General features: G+C 44.3%; 1 protein-coding gene across 1 annotated transcript in view; it reads right to left on the bottom strand.

The window, feature by feature from the left end:
• Positions 1 to 24,284, bottom strand: part of ak5 (adenylate kinase 5) — a 294,513-nt gene that overhangs the window by 49,681 nt on the left and 220,548 nt on the right.

Here is a 24,284-nt window from a genome sequence, read left to right as displayed (position 1 = left end):
GAAAGTAAAAACTCATTTGAGAAAGAAAAATGATCTATTCTGAGCAAAAAACTTTCATTTTAGATAATGTCATACAATTTGACTAAGAGATCACAAAAACAAACACAAAACTCAGAAATGGTTGCATCCACTTTTATTCTAAAATCTTCAGAGACAATCTTCCAGGATGGGAAACTTACTAACGAACTAAAACCAACATTATACTTTAAACACTCTACTTTATATATACTTTCCTCACTACTCACTTTTTGCACAGTCACTTAGTTTTTGGAAACTGCTGTCTCTGGACAAATTCAGTACACAATACCATAGTTTGCATTTCTTAATAACTGAGTTAATTGAAATCCAACATATACTCAGTGTCTTGGAAATGTATCCATCCCCTTACCTTCCTGAAGAAAATTGGATGTATATACCTGATAGTCAGGAGGTTATATATATTTTGAGGCAGCTCAAAATTTGTATGCAGGATGCTTATTAGCTCTCATCGACAGTCCACATACTTAGATTGTAAAGCATCAGACACTTAAAGCCTCACAGAATTTCACCATTTTGACCCTTTCTGAGCAACATATCCCTTAAATTTGTTCACAAACAGAATAAATGATACTTGCAGGATCATTGTCCAGTATTACATACTGCATCCCAAAATAATCAAAATAATATTTAGACTAATTGTAAAAGCTCCCTTCATTTTTTTATGTATTTTATAACCAATGCATTACATTTTACATGTGCTCTAAAATACATTTTTACTTAATTTCAGACCTTCAAAATCACAAGGAAGCATACATTAATAGGAAAATCAAAGGAAAGTTTGTGAAGTGCTAAAAGGAGGAAAAGGTTTTCAGCTGAAGAAAAAGAATGAAAAAGTCATATTCAAAAGCTGATGAGAAAAATAAGCACTCCTGCAGGATAAAAGAGAAAGGGCATCCAAGCTGAGGAAAGAAAAGGTTAATCCAAGAAGTGCCAGATACAAAGCTGCTGATATCATTATGTGAAGGACACTGTCACAAAAAATATTAGCTATAAAGAGGCTTCAACATGATAATATTAATTCTCTTCATCATTTGATCTTCATCCAAGACTGGTCAATCCAGAGCCTGCTCCATTTGCTGAGTGGCAAGGAAATGGAATTGAATCCTGTTAAGATTAATCCTTGTCAGCACATCTCCTGGCACAGACAGTCATAGCGGATTGCAACACCTGTAGTTGTTGCAATCCAGGTGACTGACCTCTCCTTTTTCTACTGGGAAGGTAAATCCTTTCTTTGAGTCTGTAGGGATGATACCTGTCTCTCAGATTGAAACAAAGATGGTTCGCAATGCCAATCAGGGAATACATCTCTACCTGCCTGGAAGACTTCATTTATCACACTGTGGATGCTAGGTTTTAGTTATATTTTAGTTTCTCCAAAAAAAAAAAAAAAAAAAGAGGAATACTGACCCTGACCCTGCATTGCCAAACCCAACAACAAACTTGCACGACGTCTTAGTGAGGTGACCTTGTGTACCATGTTTTACATGAATTCACAAGTTCTTTGACAAGAACAAAAAACTGCATACACATATGGACATATGGACACACACAGGCACAGAAGGATAGATATGGAGTTAAGCAATTCTTAGTGTCACTCTTGATTATCACAGTATCTTTTTTGTATTTATATAAGGCTGTATAAAGGGTCGCACTGCGATCATTCTGACTGACAGGAAACGTTTCGACATGACTTGTGTAAAGTTACAGATAGATGATTGGAGCAAAACTGCCTGCCTGCACATTTCCATCTCTTGTCGGCTCCTGATCTCTGATGCACAGTGGCTGACTGCCAACGTTTGTGATTAGATGTGGCTGTCAGAAGAGGGGTCAGCGTGAAAAGCAGGTCGAGATGCAGGACAGTAGCACAATAAGTGGAGATCCGCTGGTGTTAAATTCATGGCGTCAGTGTGGGGGCGTGCTGCCACCGACAGGGGTGTCAGCGGCGAGCCAGCTTGGCACTGTGGTACACCAACTGCTCCAATGACTCAGAGACAGAAAGCAGGCGGTGCTTTCATGTGTTATTGACAAGATGTGTACATAACTACATGTACATTTTCTGTAAAAGGACACTTATTTTTGAAATGTCTCATATGTAGATGTTTTAAGTTACTAATACATTTAATAGTTTGATGATGTAGTAACAGGTGTATTATTAATTTGGTGTTTTCAATGATGGGCAACAGTCACTGTATCAGAAACAACTTTGAGTTGAAGAGGGCAGAAGGCTGGTGTAAACTCTGCATGCTGGGATATGTATTTTTTGAAAAAAACACAGCTTCCTTTCATGATTTCCTTGTGACTTGATAATCACAAGTCTTATACTAATCAATTACCAGTATTTTGCTGATCAATATAATCTTCAGATCATCTCTCTCATTCTATTGGTTCGAGAGATAGGGCAGAAAATGTTTTTTGCACTATGTTTTTGTTGACATTGACCTTGACCTTTGTGTGAGCTTTTCTAAAGTTTATCAGACTAAAAAAACAAAAACAAACAACAACAAAAAAACAACACGAGTGTTGTTGGTTTTTACTGTATGTTACATGAACCTAAGTCTAACATGTAGCTTCTACAATATAAAATCAAGTTTTATTGGCGAACACATTCAAATCATGTAGTTTTAACATAACATGCAACAACTTAAAATTTCAGTGAACATAATGAAATTATGGAAAGTACAACCCCTGGCAAAAATTATGGAATCACCGGCCTCAGAGGATGGTCATTCAGTTGTTTAATTTTGTAGAAAAAAAGCAGATCACAGACATGACACAAAACTAAAGTCATTTCAAATGGCAACTTTCTGGCTTTAAGAACCCTATAAGAAAATCAGGAAAAAAAATTGTGGCAGTCAGTAACGGTTACTTTTTTAGACCAAGCAGAGGGAAAAAATATGGAATCACTCAATTCTGAGGAAAAAATTATGGAATCATGAAAAACAAAAGAACGCTCCAACACATCACTAGTATTTTGTTGCACCACCTCTGGCTTTTATAACAGCTTGCAGTCTCTGAGGCATGGACTTAATGAGTGACAAACAGTACTCTTCATCAATCTGGCTCCAACTTTCTCTGATTGCTGTTGCCAGATCAGCTTTGCAGGTTGGAGCCTTGTCATGGACCATTTTCTTCAACTTCCACCAAAGATTTTCAATTGGATTAAGATCCGGACTATTTGCAGGCCATGACATTGACCCTATGTGTCTTTTTTGCAAGGAATGTTTTCACAGTTTTTGCTCTATGGCAAGATGCATTATCATCCTGAAAAATGATTTCATCATCCCCAAACATCCTTTCAATTGATGGATAAGAAAAGTGTCCAAAATATCAATGTAAACTTGTGCATTTATTGATGATGTAATGACAGCCATCTCCCCAGTGCCTTTACCTGACATGCAGCCCCATATCATCAATGACTGTGGAAATTTACATGTTCTCTTCAGGCAGTCATCTTTATAAATCTCATTGGAACTGCACCAACAAAGTTCCGCATCATCACCCTTGCCCAATGCAGATTCGAGATTCATCACTGAATATGACTTTCATCCAGTCATCCACAGTCCACGATTGCTTTTCCTTTGCCCATTGTAACCTTGTTTTTTTCTGTTTAGGTGTTAATGATGGCTTTCGTTTAGCTTTTCTGTATGTAAATCCCATTTCTTTTAGGCGGTTTCTTACATTTCGGTCACAGACGTTGACTCCAGTTTCCTCCCATTCGTTCCTCATTTGTTTTGTTGTGCATTTTCGATTTTTGAGACATATTGCTTTAGGTTTTCTGTCTTGATGCTTTGATGTCTTCCTTGGTCTACCAGTATGTTTGCCTTTAACAACCTTCCCATGTTGTTTGTATTTGGTCCAGAGTTTAGACACAGCTGACTGTGAACAACCAACAGCTTTTTGCGACATTGCGTGATGATTTACCTCTTTAAGAGTTTGATAATCCTCTCCTTGTTTCAGTTGACATCTATCGTGTTGGAGCCATGATTCATGTCAGTCCACTTGGTGCAACAGCTCTCCAAGGTGTGATCACTCCTTTTTAGATGCAGACTAACAAGCGGATCTGATTTGATGCAGGTGTTAGTTTTGGGGATAAAAATTTACAGGGTGATTCCATAATTTATTCCTCAGAATTGAGTGAGTCCATATTTTCCCCCCCTTTTTTTCCCCTCTGCTTGGTCTAAAAAAGTAACCGTTACTGACTGCCACAATTATTTTTCCTGATTTCTTATAGTGTTTCTTAAAGCCAGAAAGTTGCCCTTTGAAATGACTTTAGTTTGTGTCATGTCTGTGATCTGCTTTTTTTTCTACAAAACTAAACAAATCAAATCAAATCAAATCAATTTTATTTATATAGTGCCCAAATCACAACAAACAGTTGCCCCAAGGCGCTTCATATTGCAAGGCAAAGCCATACAATAATTACAGAAAACCCCAACTGTCAAAACGACCCCCTGTGAGCAAGCACTTGCGACAGTGGGAAGGAAAAACTCCCTTTTAACAGGAAGAAACCTCCAGCAGAACCAGGCTCAGGGAGGGGCAGTCTTCTGCTTGGACTGGTTGGGGCTGAGGGAGAGAACCAGGAAAAAGACATGCTGTGGAGGGGAGCAGAGATCAATCACTAATGATTAAATGCAGAGTGGTGCATACAGAGCAAAAAGAGAAAGAAACACTCAGTGCATCATGGGAACCCCCCAGCAGTCTAAGTCTATAGCAGCATAACTAAGGGATGGTTCAGGGTCACCTGATCCAGCCCTAACTATAAGCTTTAGCAAAAAGGAAGTTTTAAGCCTAATCTTAAAAGTAGAGAGGATGTCTGTCTCCCTGATCCGAATTGGGAGCTGGTTCCAGAGTAGAGGAGCCTGAAAGCTGAAGGCTCTGCCTCCCATTCTACTCTTACAAACCCTAGGAACTACAAGTAAGCCTGCAGTCTGAGAGCGAAGCGCTCTATTGGGGTGATATGGTACTATGAGGTCCCTATATAAGATGGGACCTGATTATTCAAAACCTTATAAGTAAGAAGAAGAATTTTAAATTCTATTCTAGAATTAACAGGAAGCCAATGAAGAGAGGCCATATGGGTGGATATGCTCTCTCCTTCTAGTCCCCGTCAGTACTCTAGCTGCAGCATTTTGAATTAACTGAAGGCTTTTCAGGGAACTTTTAGGACAACCTGACAATAATGAATTACAATAGTCCAGCCTAGAGGAAATAATGCATGAATTAGTTTTTCAGCATTAACTCTGAGACAAGACCTTTCTAATTTTAGAGATATTGCGCAAATGCAAAAAAGCAGTCCTACATATTGTTTAATATGCGCATTGAATGACATATCCGGATCAAAAATGACTCCAAGATTCTCACAGTATTACTAGAGGTCAGGGTAATGCCATCCAGAGTAAGGATCTGGTTAGACACCATATTTCTAAGATTTGTGGGGCCAAGTACAATAACTTCAGTTTTATCTGAGTTTAAAAGCAGGAATTAGAGATCATCCATGTCTTTATGTCTGTAAGACAATCCTGTAGTTTAGCTAATTGGTGTGTGTCCTCTGGCTTCATGGATAGATAAAGCTGAGTATCATCTGCGTAACACTGAAAATTTAAGCAAGCTGTCTAATAATACTGTGTAAGGGAAGCAGGTATAAAGTGAATAAAATTGGTCCTAGCACAGAACCTTGTGGAACTCCATAATTAACCTTAGTCTGTGATGAAGATTCCCCATTTACATGAACAAATTGTAATCTATTAGATAAATATGATTCAAACCACCGCAGCGCAGTGCCTTTAATACCTAAGGCATGCTCTAATCTATGTAATAAAATTTTATGGTCAACAGTATCAAAAGCAGCACTGAGGTCTAACAGAACAAGCACAGAGATGAGTCCACTGTCTGAGGCCATAAGAAGATCATTTGTAACCTTCACTAATGCTGTTTCTGTACTATGATAAATTCTAAACCCTGACTGAAACTCTTCAAATAGACCATTCCTCTGCAGATGATCAGTTAGCTGTTTAACAACTACCCTTTCAAGAATTTTTGAGAGAAAAGGAAGGTTGGAGATTGGCCTATAATTAGCTAAGATAGCTGGGTCAAGTGATGGCTTTTTAAGTAATGGTTTAATTACTGCCACCTTAAAAGCCTGTGGTACATAGCCAACTAATAAAGACAGATTGATCATATTAAGATCGAAGCATTAATTAATGGTAGGGCTTCCTTGAGCAGCCTGGTAGGAATGGGGTCTAATAGACATGTTGATGGTTTGGAGGAAGTAACTAATGAAAATAACTCAGACAGAACAATCGGAGAGAAAGAGCCTAACCAAATACCGGCATCACTGAAAGCAGCCAAAGAGAATGATATGTCTTTGGGATGGTTATGAGTAATTTTTTCTCTAATAGTTAAAATTTTATTAGCAAAGAAAGTCATGAAGTCATTACTAGTTAAAGTTAAAGGAATACTCGGCTCAATAGAGCTCTGACTCTTTGTCAGCCTGGCTACAGTGCTGAAAAGAAACCTGGGGTTGTTCTTATTTTCTTCAATTAGTGATGAGTAGTAAGATGTCCTAGCTTTACGGAGGGCTTTTTTATAGAGCAACAGACTCTTTTTCCAGGCTAAGTGAAGATCTTCTAAATTAGTGAGACGCCATTTCCTCTCCAACTTACGGGTTATCTGCTTTAAGCTGCGGTTTGTGAGTTATACCACGGAGTCAGGCACTTCTGATTTAAGGCTCTCTTTTTCAGAGGAGCTACAGCATCCAAAGTTGTCCTCAATGAGGATATAAAATTATTGACAAGATAATCTATCTCACTCACAGAGTTTAGGTAGCTACTCTGCCCTGTGTTGGTATATGGCATTGGAGAACATAAAGAAGGAATCATATCCTTAAACCTAGTTACAGCGCTTTCTGAAAGACTTCTACTGTAATGAAACTTATTCCCCACTGCTGGGTAGTCCATCAGAGTAAATGTAAATGTTATTAAGAAATGATCAGACAGAAGGGGGTTTTCAGGGAATACTGTTAAGTCTTCAATTTCCATACCATAAGTCAGAACAAGATCTAAGGTATGATTAAAGTGGTGGGTGGACTCATTTACATTTTGAGCAAAGCCAATCAAGTCTAACAATAGATTAAATGCCGTGTTGAGGCTGTCATTCTCAGCATCTGTGTGGATGTTAAAATCGCCCACTATAATTATCTTATCTGAGCTAAGCACTAAGTCAGACAAAAGGTCCGAAAATTCACAGAGAAACTCACAGTAACGACCAGGAGGACGATAGATAATAACAAATAAAACTGGTTTTTGGGACTTCCAATTTGGATGGACAAACAACAAAACAACTGAATGAACATCCTCCGAGGCTGGTGATTCCATAATTATTGCCAGGGTTGTATTTCCACCCAAGTAAAATGTGCTAACGTATCCAGAAACAATTTTGCTGAGTGAACTAAATATAAATTGGTTGGGTCAACATGATGAATTTGCATTACTGTTACTTAATTACCATGGTTCAGGCCAACTAGATTTGTACGGGTAAAAAAACAAACAATCAAAAGGCAAACAGTAGGTCCCTTTGGCTGCTCGCTTGTTTGCGCTCGGGGTCGCCACAGCAACTCCAAGGTGGATCTGGATAAATTGTGCTGATCCAACACAGCAAAGTTAATTTACATGTAACTGTACTATTTTAAAAGTAGTTGTGACTACCCTAATAAATGAAGTAACTCATAATCATATCAAACAAGTGGTTAGTGCACTTGTTTTTAGTATGGAAGGTTCCTGGTTCAAACCCCACCCCTGCCACATTTCTCCATGTAATGTGGAGTTGCGTCACAAATGGCATTTACCCTTACAAATCTAGTTGGCCTGAACCATGGTAATTGAGTAACAGTAACTCAAATTCATCACATTGACCCAACAAATTTATATTTAGGTCTACATGTACCTTGCAAATCTAGTTTGCCTGAACCATGGTAATTAGGTAATAGTAACGCAGATTCCTCATGTTTGCCCAACAAATTTACACTTAGGCACTCAGCAAATTGTTTTTGACAATTAACACATTTTACTTGGATGGAAACACCTTACATAATTTTATTATATTCATTGAGCAAGTTATTTTTTGAGTGTCACCTTGAGATAGCTGCACAAGTAATGTTTCCACTAATATTTTCCACTAAGTTTTGGTGAAAATCCATCCACACATTTTATCACACTTATCTTGTTTACAGACAGACATGCAGACATTGATTACAATACCCTGCTTTGACCATTTCCCAGTGCACAGGATAAATATTTCTCCAAAGTGTTCAGTGACTGTTGAACATTAACATTTTCCCCAGAATATTGTACCTGCTATTATGTTAAGCTTTGAGGCCACACAAAATCCATACAATTAAATATACACTTATATCAAAATCTACACTGCGGGCATCTCAGGATATACACCAATTGGTCATTTTTGTTAGGTACATCTTGCTTGATCCCCAACTCCCTTCAGAGCTCCCATAATTGTTTGTTCCATAAGCACAGCAATTTGTTGGCAACATTCCTCTATGGAACAGTTTACCAGCTGGGTCTGATTCTGTTGAGGCTTATAAATCAAGCCTGTAGAAGCATTTGCTCTCTCTAACCTATTATCAGGAGTAATGCTTTGTCATATTTTAATGGCTCAGAAATTCTGGTCCATACTGACATCATAGCATCATGCCTTTAACACATCATTATAACACCATCTGCTTGAATTGTCAACACAGACCAGAATGGACCCATGCTTTCATGTTGTTTATTCCATATTATGATTCAACAATCTGAATGTGGCAGCAGAACTCGAGACTCGTCAGACCTGGTAACATTTTGTTTTTGCCAATCTTCCAGTGTCCAGTTTCGTGAGCTGTGCCAACTGTATCTTCAGTGTCCTGTTCACCCGGTCTGGTCTTCTGCTGCTGTAGCCCATCCGGTTCAAGGTTTGACATGTTGTGAATTCAGAGATGTGCTTTTACAGACCTTGGTTGTAACGAGTTGTTGGTTCTTTTGAGGAGTACCACTTGCATTGTGAAGGAGCTTCAGCTATGACATTTTGGCAATGTGGCGGCTTACTCTGGGCATGATCCAGCACATACAGTAGGTGCCTCAGTGTTGATGACCCCAATGGCTAGAGAAGGCCAGGGGGTCACCCATGCTTCACCTGGCTGAGGCAAAGGCATTGCTGAATATACATATTCATCATATACAACATGGATGGGATGACTCCCACAGTTAATGTTATTTTCCATATTATAATTTGTGAAAGCACAAGAAATGTTTGCATTTAAGCCATGAGTGATTCGAGCAGAATTGCCGGGAACTCGAACCTTGTGATGTTCGTTTGTGAGACGCTGAGGACCAGCGCCAGGGTTTGACACATCGTGCTGTGAAGGAGGACGGGTGAGGGACACATGCTGTCAGCACGCATCAGAGGTGATGATTGTCTGAATAAGTATTAACAGTAATTTGTATTTTGTTACGCAATATATTTGAACACTGACGGAATTGTGCAGTTTGCTCCTCACTGTCGTGGCGTACAGGATTGATGATCCTCCACCTGTTGTGAGAAGCTGCTCATTTATAGACAGTTTAAATTTCAGACCTGAATGTATTGATGATAGTGTGTGTCTTTGAAGGATATGTATTGTAGCTCTGTTGATTTACCTCACCTTTTCCATCCTTCACAGAGTCAGTTTAGCGATCCACCTGGGGGGGGTTCGGCGGTGAATCTGAGTCCAGAAAGCGCCGGGCTTCGATCCATTTGGGCGCTGGGAGCACGCCGTCCTTCACCTCACCAGACAACCGAATATTTATGTTGTACACCAATTATTGCACAGGAGGGAAATAAATTGGTTTTGTTTTTGGAACCGCTTTCTGGTTATTTAGCGCTGGGTTCAGTCAGACGCTGGTCCGCTCCTCAAATCCGCATCAGCACATAACAGTAGTTCCCGGCCATTCAAAATGGACCCAGCGGCAGAAGCGGTTCCATTTGCGGAAAGAGTCAAGAACACTTGGAGAAGATATGGAGCAATTACAGCATCTCGCAAACCAAATTAACAAACAGATGCCCGCGTTACGGAGCTTGCAGTGCAAGCCATTCCGCTTCCTGCTGCTCCAGCTGCGGCACCATCGATACCGGTGCAGATAACTCCGTCACCCAGAGATTCGGCTTCCGAATCGATTATTTGTCATCCGGAATCTTATGCGGGAAACGCTGAAGCCTGTGCTCCATTTTTGATGCAATGTTCTCCTGGTTTTTGCTCAGTGACCGGCTTCCTTCTCTTCTGATGGTAGCCGTGTCTCATATGTGGACAAATCTGCTCCGAGGTGACGCCTTAGCTTGGGTCACTGCGTTGTGGGTGTAATAAACTCTCCATTGTTGGGATCCTTTAAGGATTTCTCCAGGAGTTCCGATTGGTTTTGACCATCGGTGAAAACAAATACCGTTGCCCAATGGTTGCTGAATCTCAGGCAGGGAGGCAGAGTGCGGCGGATTATTCCGAATTTTTTTCCGCTCAGTCCGGTTGGAATTGCCGCAGCTTTGAGAGGAGTGTTTGTGGATGGGTTTGAACGATTCATTAAAAGACGAGCTAGCAGTCCGTGACGAACCAAAAGACTTAGACGAGCTAAATCTTTGGCTATTCGTCTAGATGACCGGATAAAGGAGCGTGGCGTGAGAGAGGGCGGATATCTGTCTCGGGGTTTTCCCGACACAGATCAGGGCTGTCTCTTCTTCGCCCCACTGAGACTCCTCCGACGGGACCACTGGCTCCTCTTGTGGAAGAGTCCACGCAGCTCGACGAGCTGAAAGCCGCCATATTGCCCCGGTCACATAAGCGTCAAGAAAAACAATGATGACGTATCTCCAGGTGTTTTTGGACAGGCATGCTAATGTATATAAAGACAAAAAAAAAAGAAAAGAAAAAAAATAAGGGGGACAGACCTTTGATTATTTAGTTGTTTGGTCTGTTGTTGGTTCTTATTTAGGGGTTATAAATTATTTAAGGTTTAGAGGCAGCTCTGGTGGAGTGAATGACTGGTAGTCGGGGCTCGGCTGGACTCGGGTAATCGTATGTTTTCATTGTTTGGATTTAGGTAATTTTTGTTTGAGGATTGGGTCGTTTTGTTGTTTTTATTTCCCTGTTCCCTAGCCCCAACCTCACATGCTATAGGACCATTTGTCTTTTGGGTTATGGGGTGGTGCAGGTTGGTTACGCTGAGCGTTTCTCAGGAAACCTCTGCACCTGGGGGGGGGGGGTCAGGGGCGTTTTTTTGGGTTTGGTTGATGCCCGGTTCCACTCCAGCCCCGGGTGGGCCCTTTGGCCATTCGTCATTGGTGTTACCGGGATGTGGTGCAGCGGGAACAATACCTCAGTCGGAGTGGTGGGGGCCGATCTGTGCCGTTCGCCATTTCGGTAGTACCACCCCTCCCGATGGGCTGGTGGTAATTGGTCGGTTTGGGTCACCGGAACGCGTTTCCGGTTTTCCGCTGCGCTTAGGGGATGGGACTGGGGTAGTTTTTCCTGTTCCTCCACCAGCTTGTAGTTGTGTGCTGTTCACCAAAATGAGCGACTACAGGCTCTGGAGCATTCTGGGTCTTTCGGGGTGCTGGAGGGGGGGGGTAACAGGGTTTTACCGGTTGTTTTGTTTGCCCCGGGGGTGGTTACTGAGTCCGCTGGGGGTTGGCCTTTTTGTGTTTTTTGATGTTTCCTTCAGGTTCCACCTCCAGGTTGATGGGACGGCCTCTGGGGGGGGAATTGATTATGGGGCCGACTAGCCAAGTGTGGCCGGGTCTGGGGTTCCTGGGTTGTGGGGAGGTGCCTCCTGGGGTTGATGGTACGGTCCTCTGGGGGGCGCTGTTGCTTCATATATACCTGGGGACCTCTGTGGGATTCCGGTTTGGTTGTTACTACTCCTGGAACTGGCGGTGAAAGTCTTTCTGGGGGGGTGTTGGGCTCTGCATGTCATTCTGGGGGGGGGGTTGGTTGTTATTTTTCTTTGTGAATTTATGTATGTATTGTGTTGTTGGGGCTATGTTGGGTGGTTGGATTTGGGAGTTTTTCTTTTCTTCCCGGGGTTGGATGGGACGGTCCCCCTGGGGAGGGTTTGGGTGGGTTTTGTGTTTTTTTTTAGTATGTGGGGTTGTATATGGGACTCCTTTGGGGTTTTGTTGATGCCAGCCGGTCTTCCAGCCGCGGTGCCTGTCCTGCTGTTTGCTGTGGACTTCGGGAGCGATACGTCGTCTGCTTCCTGTCGTGGACCCCGGAGGGTGATGCTGTTCTCGGACCTGGTCTGTTCGGTCGCCGGGAGGCTTCCCGTTGATGGGGGGGTACTGTTGTGTGTTGGGGGGTGTGGCTGGACATGTTGGTGTTGTTTTCTTTTCTTTGCTCTCCAGGTGGTATGCAAACTGGGTTTTTTTCTGTGGAGAAGGTGCTGGGCGAAGAGTCCTTCACCCTATTAGATATTGGCTGCACCTGCGGAGGAGTTCACGTGCAGGCCTAACGGCTTGCAGCACCTGTGGATGATGCTCACGTGCAAACTTAAAGCTTTCAGCTGAAGCGATAATGAGATGGCGTTCTGCATTTAAGCCATGAGTGATTCGAGCAGAATTGCCGGTGGAACTCCACCTTTTGATGTTCGTTTGTGAGACGCTGAGGACCGCGCCAGGGTTGACACACGTGCCTGTGAAGGAGGACGGGTCAGCACGCATCAGAGGTGATGATTGTCTGAATAAGTGTTAACAGTAATTTGGTATTTTGTTACGCAGTATATTGAACACTGACGAGAATTGTGCAGTTGCTCCTCACTGTCGTGGCGTACGGATTGATGATCCTCCACCTGTGTGGAAGCTGCTCAGTTATAGACAGTTTAAATTCAGACCTGAATGTGTTGCTGATAGTGTGTGTCTTTGAAGGATATGTATTGTAGCTCTGTTGATTTACCTCACCTTTTCCGTCCTTCACAGAGTCAGTTTGTCGTATCCACCTGGGGGGTGTTCGGCGGTGAATCTGAGTTCAGAAAGCGCCGGGCTTCGATCCATTTGAGCGCTGGAGAGTGCGCCGTCCTTCACCTCACCAGACAACCGAATATTTATGTTGTACACCAATTATTGCACAGGAGGGAAATAAATTGGTTTTGGTTTTGGAACCGCTTTCTGGTTATTTAGCGCTGGGTTCAGTCAGATGCTGGTCTGCTCCTCAACCCGCGTCAGCAACATAATATTCTTAATGAATTACTTATAAATTAAAATAAATATATAACAAACTAAATATAAAGATAGCCAAAACAAACAAACAAACAACAAAAAGTAATAAATTAAATCCAAAAGCTGCCTGCTTTGAAATGATTAGAATACTCATAAAAATGCTTAACACTACATAAATTAATGAATTAGAATTTTGTTTATAATTAAAAATAAAATTAACTGTGTTTTAAAAAAATAATGGAACAACAGAAAGCTAAATAAAATGAACAGAATAAAATACATGTAACTAAAACTAATTTACTTTAAAGGAACAGAACATAAAATGCAATATAAAGCTAACAGAAGACAAAACTAACTGAACTCTGAATTTAGTGCTACAGTAACTGAATAAAACACTAAATTATTCTCAGACAAAGGAAAGAAAACAGGAGATAATATAATATGAGACAGATCTAAATCTGCAAAACATAAGCAATTCTTCTCTGACCCATGGATTGCCTCACCACATATTCCTTCTAAACATGTCCCCATTTTTTTTTTTTTTTTTGAGATATAGCATCAATTTTTACACATAAGGCTTCTAATGTTGTGGCCAGCCTTTTGGCTGCCTCTCTCCCCTTCCCTTTTTAAACTCTTGTGTGTAGTTTCCCTGTTTCCCTCCAGGTGGTGCACTGCAGAGCAGAGGAACACCTGCTGCTCGTCAGTTACTTGCACCTGAGGCTCATCTGCAGCTCATCAGGAGTGGGTTACTTAAACCCCGGATTTGAGCTCAGTCACTGCCGGATTCTACACGTGTCTGTCCATGAGAAATCCATGACCTTGTCTACGCTGACGCTTCCATGCACTCTGACATCTGAGCTTTTCTCAGCTCATCTCAAGGTAACCTGGCCACTCTCTGCACTATGTCACTTTGGAACTCTCCGGCTTTCAGCTACAGAGCGCGTAGCTCTGCCACACTTCAGTTAAGTTCCTGCATGTCTGTGAGATTCCGTTCTCATGCTGTGACTGTTTGTGACTGTGCATGACTAAGAACTGTTTTCAAGAACTGTCTCAATAACTGTTTCCAAGAACTAGGGCCAAGAACTATTTCCAAGAACTGTTTTCCAAGAACTGTATGAACTCTAACTTTGAACCACTAAGAACTTTGAAGTTGTTTCTGCTTAATTGGAACTGTGCAGCACCTGACTTCTGACCTCTGAAGATATTCATGAACTGTGAGTGATTCTGAACAGCAAATCTCATTTCCAGAACTGTGAACATTCTTGTTTTAAACCTTCGGTGAACTGTCTGTTGTTAAAGGCTTCAGTACTACAAGTGCAATCACTCACCTCTGCTCTCCTACATTCTCCTAGTTCCTGTTCTCGGCTCTGTGCATCCACCTGGCCCCTGATTTCAGTTCCCTTTCAAGACTGGCTCGGGAACCTGCAGCTCCTTAATTTCCACCGCTACAAGCGGGCTGATGCTCCACTCTGCAGACACCCCAGCACAGCATTATTATTTACTTATTTATTGTAAATAAATATCTTTTGGTGCACAACCAGTTCTGTTCCTTGCTCCAGCATTTGAGTTCATCGTCTGTACTGGTCCGGTCCCATCAGGACCTCTAACCATAACATCTAAACTACCTTATACTCAACCTATTAATGGAAAGAATGAGTTTCTGAAACACGGAAGCTACAGCAAAATTCAAGTAAAGAAAATCATGATTATGCCTAGGTTTGTTTAGTCTTCATCCCTGTTATTTTTTCCCACACAGCAAAATCACCAGTGTAAAATTAACACTGACAGTGTTAAATTAACACTGCCAGTGTCTATATATTCCTCACTGACCCAGTGTGGACCGATAAAGACACTGTCAGTGTTAATTTAGCACTGGTGATTTTGCTGTGCACTTGTGCATGTGCCCGTGCAACAAGCACAGTGTCTGATACTCACCCTGGGTTGTCTCAATCTTTGAATTTTTCCCCCCACGTCTTTGTTTTCTCTCTCCTCTTCATCTCGTATACTGCTTATTTATTTCTTTTCATCTCTGTCCCTGTATTTTTGGATTTTATTGTCATTGCTGTGTCTTTGCATGCACTCGTACTTCTGGTGTATTGTCTGTGCTGTCATGTTCACAAGTTTCCACAGATTGGCAACTCTAAAAGATGCCTTCTTTCAGTTATTCCTCACCAGATTGTCTTAGGTTCCGTACAAGCTCTCTCGTGTTCTGTTTATTCCTTGTGTTATTAGTCATCCGTTTATGATCCTGTTACTGTTTTTGAACACTGAGTTTTGTCTGCTGGGTATTGGTTTTGTTTGCACGGTTGGACTGCTTTTGTTATTGACCTGTGCTCATATAATTGGTTAAGCCCTTGCTGTTCCCTTCTCAAAGACTGTTGCTCATCTGTGTACTGGGTTATCGACTATGAGCCTGCCTGCGGTCTGAAGGTACAGCTTTAGACTAACAACTGACTTCCTGTGTACCATGGCAGCCTATTCTATTCTGCTGGATAGCTTGGAGTTATACCTGTACAACAAAACGAGTGTCTTTTCTGAAACACTTGTCAGTTACTGCGTTGGGGTCCCGCCTGGTCTATTAAAGATTAACCTTTTGTTTGTTGTAAATGTCCACATTTCATTGGAGTTTATTTATTAGTTTTGAGCTTTCTTATCTTGAATTAAGTGAAACAATTTGAGGGTAATATCAAAATAAGTTGATCAGGGTTTCAACACATATCAGATCTGGTTGCTAGGGATGCCTGAAACAGCGTCATGACAATATATGAATGTGGAGACAACAAACTGTCGGCTTGACATCATCCTGTCTGCAGAGTCGTGCTGCCTGTGAATCACACATCTCAATGCGAACGAGGTATATGGTGTCTCAAATGCTTCCCTCTGATGATATATAGTTCCGTCACGTCTCACTATTATGACTCACCTAATTAAATAGACTGTGACTGTCTCCCTCACCTCATTACACTCAAACCTCAGGAGCACCATGCTCAAATGTCAATTCTCTCAAAATTACTCCGGAGACATTGCAGTGGACTAAAGGATCAATGTCACACATGAAGCAGAAACATGATAATGCTCTGTTTCAGATTTGGTTTCATCATAAGGCAAGTTTATTTAAGACTCAAGTTCAAAGAAATTAAAGGGTGGAAGCAACCTCTCCCTTTAGCAAATTAACAACAGGAAGAATTTTCTTCCAAACTGCTCATAACCGCCGGGAAGAAATGAGCACAGAAAATGTGCCAACAGGGTTTCATATTGTGTGTGTGTGTGCATGTGCATATACACAAGCAATGTGTGCACATAAACCTGAGTAGAAAATATGTCTTCTACTTAAGTACGTATATGCACACATTACTCACTGTATTCCCTGCTTAAATTTTTGCAAAAGGCTTAAAGGTCAAATATGCATTATTAGTTGAGGAAACAATGTAAAAATTATTCAAATGATGATACAAGCATAAAACCTGCCATAAACATTCACACTGAGGTACTCCTCAAATTTTTCTGATGAGCCAATGCTGTAGTATCATTGTACAGTGAGGCTATAAAAATCTGTTTGCCATTTTTTGTCTTATATTTTGTAAATGTTAGTGAGAAATACACACACACACACACACACACACACTCACTCATCTTTAAACCGCTTACTCCAATTAAGGGTCACGGGGAGCTGGAGCCTATGCCAGCAGTCATAGGATGTGAGGCGAGGTACACCCTGCACAGGATGCCAGTCTGTCGCAGGGTCTAGTGGCAAAGACTTTTAAATATAAAAACCCCCCAGTTTTTGTAACCAGATAATCCCTTTGAGGTGACTGGTAAGACATCTTATGAGATGTGAGCAAACCAGGTAGTGACACACGAACATCACCGTGAAACAAAGTCGTACTGAAATAAATCAATCGAACTTTGGTTCCGTCAAGCGAAGAGGAAGAACTCACAGTGACAGGATGTTCTTTGTTTGGTGCCTGTGTAGTGTAAGTGATGATAACGATAATAACAAAGCCTCAGATTGCGTGTAATATAAATTCTCTTGCTGCTAACCACAGACGAAGGGCCGATGATAAACTATAGCACTATGCAAAATCCTGTTATTGTATAATAAAGTAAATATCTTTGGTGAAATGCAATGGCAAATGAGCCAATTATTCAAAATGAATCAAGAATTATGAAAATATTGATGTATTAAAGGATATTAACCGAGCGCAAGGTCTGTACGGGAAACTATCAGACTGGGGTCTTGACAGTATGGCCTGAGCACTGTGTTTTTGTGTGCGTGTGTAATATTCTCAGGCAAAATGAGATGATCTGGGTTACTTCTGTTAGGGTCCCTTCACACACAGCACAAATGAGGCTGAATGGTGCATGAAGGAGGAATTGTATGCCATTTGTGAAAAATCTGAGCCACCTCTAATGCCTCATACACCTGTTGCCACAACCATCCGCGCACACCAGTGGCCGAAAGACAGAGAGTGCCCTGCGAGTGCCTGTTTCATTCCTCTCTCAGCAGGTGTCAGCCAAATTCCAGGTGCCACACACGAACATCCAATATCACTTGCAGAGCACTTAGAAAATGTGAGGCCATTCGCACAGCCAACACGAAAATAGACAGCAGGCGAACACTTTTGAGCTGGCTGTGAAAATTGTCTAAGTGCCCCACAAGTGTGGTGTTGCCAAGCAACACACATGTGGCATGCCAGAGTGTCGGCTTCCCATCAACACATGTGGCGTGCGTGTGTATTGCGTGTGTGTCGTGCCCCCCCTGCAACACATGTGGCATGCGTCTGTTTCACGCCCTCCACCCACCGCAACACATGTGGCATGTGGTCCCCCACATGCCACATGTGTTGCACACTTGCATGAAATGCTGATATGTATGTACAGACATGATCACATGGGGACCAGCCAGCCACGTCTGAGAGCACATAGCATGGCTAGGCGCCTGTCAGCCGACCACCGCCCAGCCACACACTGACAGCTGGAAATCATGGCTCAGTGCACACAACGTGTTACATTAAAATCACAGAGACCACAGCCAGGACAGGTATATAAATAATTACTACAATAACTCAAAATTCAAAATGCTGCAGCTAGAGTACTGACGGGGACCAGAAGGAGAGAGCATATTTCACCCATATTGGCCTCTCTTCATTGGCTTCCTGTTAATTCTAGAATAGAATTTAAAATTCTTCTTCTTACTTATAAGGTTTTGAATAATCAGGTCCCATCTTATCTTAGGGACCTCATATTACCATATCACCCCAATAGAGCGCTTTGCTCTCAGACTGCAGGCTTACTTGTAGTTCCTAGGGTTTTTAAGTGTTATGTGCTGACGCAGGTCAGAGAACCGAACCAGCATCTGACAATGGCCCAGCGCTAAATAACCAGAAAGCGGTTCCAAGAAACAAATTTATTCCCCCTCATGTGCAATAATTCGTGTACAACATAAATAGTCAGCTGTCTTGGCAAGGTGAAGGACGGCGTGCTCTCCAGCGCCCAAATGGATCAAAGCCCGGCACTTCTGGACTCAGATTCACCACCGAACACCCCTCAGGTGGATACGACAAACTGACTCTGTGAAGGACGGAAAAGGTGAGGTAAGTCAACGGAGCTACAACAAATATCCTTCAGAGGCACACACTATCAGCAACACATTCAGGTCTGAATTTAAGCCTTATGTAAATGAGCAGCTTCTCACAACAGGTGGAGGATCATCAATCCGTACGCCATGGCAGTGAGAAGCAAACTGCACAATTCTCATCAATGTTCAAATATACTGCGTAACAAACGCCAATTACTATTAACGATTATTCAGACGATAATCACCTCTGATGTGTGCTGACAGCATGTGTCCCTCACCCGTCCTCCTTCACAGGCACGATGTGTCAAACCCTGGCGCGGTCCTCAGCGTCTCACAACCGAACGTCACAAGGTCAAGTTCCCGGCAATGCTGCTCAAATCACTCATGGCTTAAATGCAGAACGCCATCTCATTATCTGCTTCAGCTGAAAGTCTTTAAGTCTGCACGTGAGCATCATCCACAGGTGCTGCAAGTTGTTAGGCCTGCACGTGAACATCCTCCACAGATGCAGTCATAGTTCTGATGAGGGTGAAGGACTCTTCTGCCAGCACCTTCTCCACAGAAAAAAACAGTTTGCATACCACCTGGAGAGCAAAGAAAAGAAAACAACACCAAAATGTCCAGCCAAACCCCCAACACACAACAGTACCCCCCCCATCAATGGGAAGCCTCCCGGCGACCGAACAGACCAGGCCCGAGAACAGCACCTCCCTCCGGGGTCCACAACAGGAAGCAGACGGTGTAACGCCCCCGAAGTCCACAGCAGACAGCAGAACAGGGCACCGCGGCTGGAAGGCCGGCTGGCATCAACAAAACCCCAAAAGAGTCCCAAGTACAACCTAACATACAAGAAAAATACAAAACCCACCCAAACCCTCCCCAGGGGACCGTCCCATCCAACCCTAGGAAGAAAAGAAAAACTTCCAAATCCAATAACCCAACATAGCCCCAACAACACAATACAAAACACAATTTCACAAAGAAAAATAACAAACAGCCCCCCTCCAGACGACGTGCAGAGCTCAACACCCCCAAGAAGACCTTTACCACCAGTTCCGGAGTAATAACCAAAGCCGGAATCCCACAGAGGTCCCCAGGTATACATGGAGCAACAGCGCCCCCCAGAGGACCGTACCATCAACCCCAGGAGGCACCCTCCCCACAACCCAGGAACCCCAGACCCGGCCACACTGGCTAGTCGGCCCCCACAAATCAATTCCCCCCCAGAGGACCGTCCCATCAACCCTGGAGGTGGAACCTGGAAGGAAACACAAAAAACACAAAAATCCAACCCCCGGCGGACTCCATTAAACCACCCCGGGGGCAAATAAAACAACCGGAAACCCTGTTACCCTCCCCAGCACCCCAAAGACCCCAGATTATTCCCAGAGCCTATCGTCAGTACAATTCCGGCGAACGGCACAAAACTACCAAGCCGGGGAAGGACACAGGATAAACTACCCAGTCCTATCCCTGAGCACAGCGGAAAACTGGAAATACGTCCGGTGCCCCTAAACCGACCATACCACCAGCCTATCGGGAGAGGTGGAACTACCGAAATGGCGAACGGCACAGATCGGCCCACCACTCCAACTGAGGTACGTTCCCGCTGCACTACACCCCGGTAATGCCACTCACGAATGGTCAAAGGCCCACCGGAGTTGGAGTGGAACCGGGTATCAACCAAACCCAAAAAACGCCCCTGACAACCCCCCCCTAGGCCGCAGAGGTTTCTGAGAAACGCTCAGCGTAACCAACCTGCACCACCCCACAACCCAAAAGACAAACGGTCTTAGAGCACGTGAGGTTGGGTTAGGGAAACAGGGAAATAAAAAACAACAAAACAAAACAACCCAATCCACAAACAAAAATTACCTAAGTTCAAATAATGAAGACATACGATTACCTGAGTCCAGCCGAGCTCCGAACTGCCAGTCGTTCACCCAACCAGAACAGCCTCTAATTCCTAAACATTTTATAACCCCTACATGAAAACAAAAACAGACCAAATAACTAAATACCAGAGGTCTGCCCCCTTTTTTTTTATTTTATTTTTTATATATATATTATGCCTGTCCAAAAACACCTGGAGATACGTGATCGTTATCTTTCTGACGCTTATGTGACCGGGGCGATATGGCTGTTTCAGCTCGTTCGAGCTGCATGGGCTCATCTGCAAGAGGAGCCAGAGGTCCCGTTGGAGGAGTCTCAGTGGGGCGAAGAAGAGGCGGCCCTGATCTGTGTCGGGGAAAGCCCGAGACGGAACGACCCGCTCAGATGTCCGCCCTCTCTCGCGTCCACGCTCCTTTATCCGATCATCTAGACGAATAACAAAGATATTAGCTCATCTAAATATTTTGGTTCGTCACGGACTGCTAGCTCGTCTTTTAATAAATCGTTCAAACCATCCACAAACACTCCTCTCAAAGCTGCGGCATTCCAACCGGACTGAGCAGAAAAAATTCGGAAATCACGGAATTAATCCGCCGCACTGCGCCTCCCCTGTGTTGTGTGGGCCGCTGAAGAGGAGGTACTGCTGGCCCACCACCACCAGAGGGCGCCCTGTCTGGAGTGCGGGCTCCAGGCACCAGAGGGCGCTGCCGCCCTCACAGGAGCAGCCGGGTGACAGCTGTCACTTATCGCCTACGACAGCTGTCACCAATCATCTGATCAGCAGGGGTATATCAGCAGGACGACATCTCCACCTCTTTGCCGAGATATCGCTCTACCTAGAAGGTAACGTACTCAGCTGATTGTGTTGTCTTTTTGACAGTAATCCTTTATTACTTTTGTGCGTTGAATAGCAGACATTCTGCCAACGAGAGGTGGAGGTGGTTTTCCCGCTATACGGATTGCTGGGTGCAAACGCACCCACATTTAACTGTTTTTGTTCCTCGCCAGCAGTACCAGATCCGACACGCAGAGGCAGTGGCCACCTGGGAGTTCGGGACTTGGCGGCTCCAGTATTCCCGGGGTTCGGTGGCGGAGGAAATCGTGTGGTTACGGTTCTGCTTTGGACAGACGTCTCTTATCTTCAAGCCTGCCCAAGTGACACATTCTTGAGAATTGACTTCTTTTTCTATTGTTGTGATCCGTTGTGTTTGTTGTGCTTATTCACAACAGTAAGTGTTGTTATTTGACTTCCTCCATTGTCGTTCATTTGCGCCCCCTGTTGTGGGTCCATGTTCCTACACTTTCCCAACAGGATATCTTGGCCAACGTCATGGACCCCGAGGGGCGTCAACCGGCTGTTGAACGGCCAATGGAAGAGCAGGGCGCACAGGCGTCTGCAGGAGGAATGATCGGTGAGTTGCCAGCGAATTCCTCACCGCTTTATACGGCTCAGCTGGATCTAATGACCGAGCAGACGTCCCTCCTTAACCGCAGGGTGGAGGCTCTCGCCGCGCAGGTGGAAGCGCGCCCTCAGGGCGCTGCTGCGGCTCCCCCTCCTGTCGATCACTGTGCGCAACAGTGACGTTCCACAGGTCGTTCAACGACCCCTCCCACCTTGCCACTGAAGCATACATAAGCCCTCCAGAGCCGTACGGGGGTTGTGTGGAGACATGCGCGGACTTTCTTATGCAGTGTTCGCTCGTCTTCGCACAACGTCCCGTCATGTACGCGACTGATGCTAGTAAGATAGCTTATGTAATTAATCTGCTTCGCGTCAAGGCACGTGCTTGGGCTACAGCGCTCTGGGAGCAAAATTCACGGCTCCTTCTGACATATGATGGGTTTGTGAGGGAGTTCAGAACAGTGTTCGATCACCCAAATAGAGGAGAGACCGCTTCAGCCGTGCTGCTGTCAATAAGACAGGGGCGCCGGAGCGCAGCTGCTTATGCAGTCGACTTCCGCATCGCGGCTGCGAGGTCCGGCTGGAATAGCACTGCCCTCCGTGCCGCCTTCGTAAACGGACTGTCGTTGGTCCTGAAGGAGCACCTGGTGGCCAAGGACGAACCGCGGGATTTAGACGGGCTTATTGATCTCGTTATACGATTAGACAATCGGTTAGAAGAACGCCGTCGGGAACGAGACGAAGGGCGTGGCCGGGCACGCGCCGTCCCTCTCCCTTCCGGTTCCGACCGAGTTCCGCCCTCCCACGCTCCACGGCCTCTACGCTCCGTTGTGGTTACAGCTCCCCCTGCTGATGAAGCTATGGACACAAGCAGGGCCACATTAAGGCCACCAGATAGACAGAGGAGGCTGGTCCGCGGAGCGTGCTTTGTTTGTGGCTCAATAGAGCATCAAGTGAGGGACTGCCCTGAGCGGTTAAAACACCAACGCCCGCCCCTAGAAACTGGGTTAGGGGTGGGCCAAAACATTCACGTGGGACATACCCATATTGCCACACGACTCCCAGTGACAATCCTTTATGAGGATTTAACCCTGAAGGCCCCAGCACTGGTGGACACGGGCTCTGAAGGGAATCTGCTAGACAGCAGATGGGCCAGGGAGGCAGGGCTCCCTCTGGTGGCGCTTACCTCGCCTGTGCAGGTGCGGGCACTAGATGGCTCCCTACTCCCTCTAATCACACATAAGACACCACCAGTAACTCTGGTGGTGTCAGGAAACCACCGGGAGGAGATCGAGTTTTTTGTGACTCCTGCCACCTCCCGTGTGATTCTCGGGTTCCCTTGGATGTTAAAACACAATCCCCGGATCGATTGGCCGTCCGGGGTAGTGGTTCAGTGGAGCGAGACCTGCCATTGGGTATGTTTAGGTTCCTCGGTTCCTCCCGGTTCCCAGGCTAAGGAGGAGGTCAGAGTCCCGCCCAATCTTGGGACGGTGCCGGTGGAGTACCATGACCTTGTGGATGTGTTCAGTAAGGATCTGGCGCTCACCCTTCCCCCCCACCGTCCGTACGATTGTGCCATTGATTTGGTTCCAGGCGTTGAGTTCCCGTCCAGCAGGCTGTACAACCTCTCACGACCTGAGCGCGAATCAATGGAGACCTACATCCGGGACTCTTTAGCCGCCGGGTTAATCCGGAATTCCACCTCCCCGATGGGTGCAGGTTTCTTTTTTGTGGGTAAAAAAGACGGCGGACTTCGTCCATGCATTGATTATAGGGGGCTGAACGAAATCACGGTTCGTAATCGATACCCGTTGCCCTTGTTGGATTCAGTGTTCACGCCCCTGCATGGAGCCCAGATATTCACTAAGCTAGATCTTAGAAATGCGTATCACCTGGTTCGGATCCGGAAGGGAGACGAGTGGAAGACGGCATTTAACACCCCCTTAGGTCACTTTGAGTACCTGGTCATGCTGTTCGGCCTCACAAACTCCCCCGCGACGTTCCAAGCATTAGTTAATGATGTCTTGCGGGATTTCCTGCACCGATTCGTCTTCGTATATGTAGACGATATACTCATCTTTTCTCCGGATCCTGAGACTCATGTCCGGCATGTACGTCAGGTCCTGCAGCGGTTGTTGGAGAACC

Source organism: Thalassophryne amazonica, chromosome 12 (genome assembly GCF_902500255.1).
Source record: "Thalassophryne amazonica chromosome 12, fThaAma1.1, whole genome shotgun sequence".
Classification (NCBI taxonomy): domain Eukaryota; kingdom Metazoa; phylum Chordata; class Actinopteri; order Batrachoidiformes; family Batrachoididae; genus Thalassophryne; species Thalassophryne amazonica.
This window is presented reverse-complemented; position numbering and strand designations above follow the sequence as displayed.